This window comes from Myxine glutinosa (assembly GCF_964187855.1).
Source record: "Myxine glutinosa chromosome 6 unlocalized genomic scaffold, kmMyxGlut1.1 SUPER_6_unloc_1, whole genome shotgun sequence".
NCBI lineage: Eukaryota > Metazoa > Chordata > Myxini > Myxiniformes > Myxinidae > Myxine > Myxine glutinosa.
The window spans coordinates 127,254-134,224 of NW_027616353.1; positions in this window are offsets into that span (position 1 = coordinate 127,254).

The following is a 6,971-nucleotide window of genomic DNA, read 5'->3' on the forward strand; positions in this document are numbered from 1 at the left end:
TGCCCGGGAGAGGCGCGTCTGGCCGTGTTCTGGCCGGTGCAAGGCGATTATGTACATCCAGCGGTAGCCGCTACAATATACAGTATTTAAATATGAAAATCTTTTGTGGCGTTTCATAGACTATTATACCTCGTTCTGAGAGCTTGTTGACATTCTCAGTAAGTTAGCCAATAATGACTTTCAGTGTCAACTTTAAACCTGGGATGAATATTTCATTCATTAAAAATCCAAGGTATAGTAGTCCTGATCCACCATTCAAGTTATCAAAATTCCAATGTCGTTGTAAAAGATGTGAAGCACCTCTATTCTCCCTGGTTGGTGCATGTTTGGTATGTTTTTGGACGCATAGAGGTCAGCCCTTACTCTGACGAACAAGACGTTGGTTTTGGACCACAGTTGCGACACCACTTTTTGTTTCCAGTAATGATTTGTTCCAAGAAAGTTTCATATATCCCAAGGAAAATGCTGAAGACATGGAGAGCAAGCCTGCTGAGTTTCTGTTCATCCGTGCGAACATGTGGCAGTCATTTTGCCATCACCTTTCTCTCTCCTCGATCTTCAGTGACAACGTGATGCACTGTTGACATGGTATTCCCGAGTCTGCCTTTAAGTTGTGAATCATGATATGCTGATCTTGAAGCAAGAGTTCGTCAATAAAAGAGACATTGTCCTCACATCGTCTGGTGGAAGGCCTGTCTCGTAGGTAAACGGTTCCGAAGAGTGGAGAAATTTTGGGAAGAATTGCAAACATTTCTCAGTGTTTTTCATCTTGCGTGTTTCTTCCACATCACCATGGGTTTATATAACAACTTCAAGAGCTCAGGTATATTCTTTCATGAAACTTTCTGCCACAGCCACATCCTTTATGTCCTCGATGCAATTAAATCATGAACCCAAACAAATAGTGAGAGAAACTTGGTACCTCCCACAATTATCAGGAAATAATGAGACTATATGCAATCTGTATTGTGATTGTGAAGTTTTTTTAATTTTAAAAGTTGTAGTAGGGTATCAGAACTTTTTGGTTGATCATGAGTGTTTGCCTTCTTTCTTATACAGCTCATGCCTGCGTATAACATCATTTTCTGGGGGAGTGGTGAAGATTCCTGTGCCGCTGCTGCAGTTCCCCCTGTAGGTTAGAGCAGGAATTTGTTACTTATTCAGGTGCCGTCTATTCAGGATAACTCGCCTACTCTTCGTGAAGGACACCGTGGGATGTTTAACATCCACAACTAATGCTGGCAGTTAGGATGTCGAGTTTAACATCCATCCCATCCGAGGGGCGGCACACACCCTGATGAATCTCCCTACATGTGAAACACCAGGATGACAGTTTATAGTTGGGTCTGGATTCAAACACAGGCGAGACAGCTCACAGGGGAGTGTGCATACCTCTAGGGCCTAGGCCATCCTGCAAGTCCTGTGTTGTGTGTATGTGTTTGAGTGTTCATTTACACTCCTTTGCCGTTGAAGTGTTGATGACACTGGCAGAGAAAAGCTTCCGATCCACAGCCAGGAACAAAATTAACTTCTCTCTTGCTGGGTGATCTACCGCACTAACTGAGGATTTTAAATCCTCAATTTGATACCAGTACAGCTGAAGGGAGCACCATTTACAGATACACGTTTCTGGCCATTTGCCATCATCAGTGCAAAGACAGCGAGGACAGGCACTCACTACTTAAATGTGAACCAAGCTGGTCTGGGTAGCCTCATCATCTTGCTTGACCTGGTTCAGCTTCAGTGTTTAGGCTCAGGTTCAGAGTTGGGTTGGAATTGGGACACTATTTTGATAGAATAATGATCAGCATTAAGCTTTGCCCCTTGCTATTGGGGACACAGACTTTGGTTTTACCTTGGATTTGTTCTGGTTCAGATAAGTTCCAGACTGTCTGCTGGAGACTATTTAGTACAACAATCAGTTTGACTATTTCTCCCTCATACGACATTAACTTTTGCCTTCTTCAATTCTACATATGGACATATCTGCAAGGCAATGCTCCATGTTAGCTGACTAACAAATCTGATATGATAACATTGATATCAACAGACTGATGTAAAATAAATCAATGCAAAACTAAGATCTATAGTGGATCATTGAGGCCTTCTAGACCTCACTTACACTCTCTGAAGATGGTACAACAATCTTTATGGCACGCTTGGGAAGTGGACGCTTGGTAAGCCATGAGCTATCAACAATTTGGTTGGAAGAACATACTGACAGATTGAGCCTGCAGGTATGTGCAAAATATGACCACGACGTAGCTGCAACTTTCCCTGCTCAACTTGCACAGCTAATCGAGGAGAAGGGGTATGTACTGGAGCAGGTCTTCATTGCAGATGAGACTGGCCTGTTCTGCTAGAAAATGCCCACGACGACTTTCATCTCGAAGTGACAGAGGACAGCATCAGGCTTCAAGGATGCTATTGATTGGGTATCTCTTCTCCTATGCCCCAATGTCAAAGCAGACTGCATGATTAAGCCATTGATGGTGTGCCGTACCTTGAACCCAACCCACGTGTTTTCAAGGGAAAAAACAAGCAAAACTCTGCCTGTATTTTGGATGGCCAACAGAAAGGCGTGGGTAATAGCTACCATTTTTGTGGATTGGTTCCACAACTGTTTTGTCCAAGTGGATAGGCACATGGCAGACAAGAACCTCTCCTTCAAGATTCTCCTGAGTCACCGAGGGTGGCCCATGCCAATGTCAAGGTCATCGTCCTGCCACCCAACACCACCTCCCTGATCTAACCACGAGACCAAGGGGTGATTTCAATGTTTAAAACATTACACCTGCCACACCTTCCATCACATATTGGATGCTATTGTGTTTGCCCCTGAACTTACCGTCGGGAAATGTTGGAAGAACTTCGACATAGCGCACTGTATCAGCGCCATCATGGACTCTATCGACGAAGTCAATGCCTCCACCATCAATGCTTGCTGGCAAAATCTATGGCCACAGGCAGTCAAATACTTTAGAGGCTTTCCAGACAGCATGGAAGACAGGTGGCAAATTGCCGGGTTGGCACGACAAGTGGGAGAGGAAGGTTTCGACAACATGGAGCCTGAGGAATTGGAGGAGTGCATAGCCTCGAATGGCGAGGAGCTGAATAAGGAGGAGTTGGAGGCCATCACCAGGGCTTCCGAGGAGGTGGAGGATGAGGAGGAGGGCAGTGAAGAGGGGGAAGAGGTTGCAAGGCCCAACTTGACCATCAAGTTCCTAGCTGAGGTGTTGCAGGATATGAGGTCAGTCGCTGACAAGTTGCAAGATGCCGACCCAGTGATGGAGCAGTACCTCCCGTTCAATAGGGGGTTGGATGATGTTTTGCTGCATAGAAACCTGCAGCACTCAGCGAAACACCTTTCAATCGCCCATTTTCTTCACCCCGGCTCCTCCACCTCAACACCTTAACATTCTATGACAAAATATAACATTCATTTGAAATCAAGTTCCTCAATCATAAACTGATGTTTGTAGACAGACAGACAGAAGTGAAACAATTGCTTTACCCCCCTTTTCGATTCACATGCAATGGATAACAGGGTGCAAAACGGACCCCCTTTACGGCAGCCCTATCAACGTACTTCCAATCATCAGCAAAGTCATGAAATCCATAATCGCAGTTGATATGAAATCCTTCATTTTCTCTAACAGCCTCATCTCAGATCACCAATATGTATTCAGACCAGGTCTACCTTGGACATTCTGTGGCTATTCACCCTCACCCAATAATGGATGGAGGCCCTCAATGTGAACATGAGATCTGGGCTTTCTGTCTAGACATATCTCTTGATACAGTCTGGCATCCTGCCTTCCTCTCCAAACTCTCTAACAATGGCATCCAAGGCCAACTCCACACAATCAGGGCTTAGTGACTTCCTCTACTCATAACCAATATGTAGCTCTCAACAGAATCCTTTCATCTTCTCTCCCTGTCAAGGCTGGAGTGCCCCAGGGGAGTGTTCTGGGCCCAGTCTTATTCCTAACCTTCATTAATGATCTCTCTCACTTTCTGGGAAATCCCTTTTATCTATTTGTCGATAACTCCACCATCTGCCACTCCTCATCCTTCAAATAGGCAGGCAGCAGCCATGACAAATTCACAAGCTGATCACACTTGGAATATGTCTTTCAATCCAGACAAATGCCACTCTCATTCTCTCGCTCCAAAAGGACCATGAGTGAAACCCTCCTATCTACTTTCTTAACAATCCTCTTGAGGAAGTTCAGTCATTCAACCTCCTTTGTTCTCACTATCAGCCACAATTTTTCTTCGGCAAACCACATTTAAAAGTTGGCCTCTAAAGCTAGTCGCCGGACTGGGCATCCTCCGTCGTACAAAGTCCTTCTTTGGTACACCTGAATTCCTATCCACCAACAAAGCCTTCATCCACAGCTTGATGGAGTACTGCTCTTCGCTCTGGGCTGGTCCGTTGCCTCACACTTTGTTCAGCTTGACACAGTGAAAACTAATACCTTCAAGATCAATGGAATCTCACATGATGAAGCTGAGTCTAAGAGATGAGCGTTTCACCTTCACAGACAGATCTGTGGTCTCTCTGTCTTCTACCATCTTCTTTCTAGTCTTGCACCCTCTGCTCTTTCTGTGCTTTGTCCTTCCCCCTCAGGTTTCTGCAGGGCACACACGGTCCACCATCAACCCCTTTCTGGTGAAACTCCCTAAATCCGGGATCATTTCTCACCTAAATTCATCCGTTCCTCTTTTTTCCCACCTGTTCAACCAACTTCCACATTTTCTTCAATCTCATTTTTCCCTATAGGTATTCAAGACAGCTGTTCACCAATGTCTGATCATCCCCAATCCAAAACCATGATCTTTTCTATCCTCATTAACTCCTCTATCCTCTCCCCTCACCCCCAAGCCCTCTTTCTTACAAATCTACAGTTTTCTGTATTCATCTTGTCCACCCTATGCATCCTTTCCTTCCTGAGAGTTTCCTTCTGTGTTCATCTTGTCCACCCCATGCATCCTTTCCTGTCCCCCCATTCCTTCCCACACCGATTGTTTCTCCAAGTCTCCCTCTATCTTGTCCTTCAACTCCGCAGTTGGTGTCGTCCCCCGCTTTCCCCCTCTCTCTACTGTTCTTTCGTCCGGTTACGTCCTGGTCTGTTCAGTGCATTATCTTTTCTATGAGCCTTGACTTTGTATACAAAAAAATATTCCTTTATCAAGGCTGTGCAATGGTTTTTTATGCTTGTCCATGCTTGTCCATGCTCTGCCCTTTTAAAAATGCTGACTGTTAGCAAATGATGGAAGGATTCAGTTGTGTTAAAAATCACATCAAGCACTGAACGCCATTTGCATCACGTGATCATTGTATTGAACCCCCATTTTCTACAATGGTCCATATATCCTGTGCAGACAATCCAGTCTATGAAGCTGCTGCTGGTGGTACAAATGTGTCCTTTTTATCCCAATGCCACCTCATCCATATATACACCTGGTCATATGTTTCCCTTTTTAAAACCTCTTTGTGGCATGACATGTAGTAGTCTTTTTAGATTTGTGTCCCTACTCTTTTGTCTATTCTTCGTTTTGGTACTTGTGGTCATCAAGGGTATTAGTCCAATTAAGTAATACGTGCATGATGCAGTCGATGACCTTTTCCTTATACAGGGTGTGGTAAAAATATGGGACAGATTTCAGGGTGGAATAATTCCATGATAATGCAAGGTAATTATTGTTTTTTGTTTTCTTTCAGGTTGTATCAGACGAACTGAAGATTAAAAACAAACAACCAATGAATCCTCAGGAATGGCAAATTGGACATTTGTGGTTGAGCAGTATTTCTCCTTAGATATTCTACGATCATGACACAAAGATAATTCAGAAGACATTTCCAAGTTGGTGATGCACCATCAAGAAAAGTAATAACTAGAACGGCACTCAGTAGAGAGCATTCCTCCGCCAGGTACGTTTTGTATCCCACTGAAAGGCCGGATCTGGATTCGGACCTGAACCAAAATCGAATCGGCTTTTTTGTCACCGAATCAACACATCCCAAGTTTAGTCATAACTCGTCCATAACTTTTTCAAATATAACGTTGTTTGTCGCTCTTCATCCGATCTCTCAATGGTGAAGAATCACTTACAATTTTAAATAATTCTCGTATCCGAATCCAAATTCTGATCTTCACCAAAATCTAACTGTTTCGTCTTTGTCACACACCCATCCTGTCAACCAAGTTTCGTCCAAATCCGTCCATAACTTTTTGAGATATCCTGCTATGTATTGTTTTTGGCCCTATCTCCCATAAAGATCCGAATCCGGAAAACAGGAGCTTTTTCATTTTTATTTGATTATTCACCATTGAGATATGGGGCCAAAACCGATATCTATATAATAATACCGTAAGGACTCGACTTTGTTATCCCTTTTACGCCGCACCCAGTGACCCGATGCCCACGGCACTAATGGATTTACGATCTACGAACCGCACTCTTTGTTTATCACGTACAGCCAGACTCGAAAAATCTGAATTAGTCGACTTTGGGGCCCAAAAGCATCCGATTAACGGCCGATGCGACGCCATCTTACGACGCCATCGTATTGGCGTCTGCTGGGCGACGGCGATGCGAGCTGTCCACTGATTGGACAGTCGAGTGGTGTCATTAAATAATGGGCCGTGCTTACTGCTTACTGATATTGATCTGAAACTTGCAAATGGGCATGTATTGCAAAGCAATTTTCCTTCTTATATTGTCCAAGTCTAAAATACACACCCACACACACACATAAATCAGCTGATCGTCAAATCTGCATTCCCTACAACCAGTGATTACAGGTTTAAAAAATGATTTTTTGACGTATTGACTCAACGATGTAAATAGGAAAGCATTAATTTAATTATTTCCTTCTTATACTGTAAAAGCGGCCTCGACGGTATAGTGTGCGATTGCCCAAAGCAGGTTCTTATTTTGACAATCGTTAGTCGTACAATAAA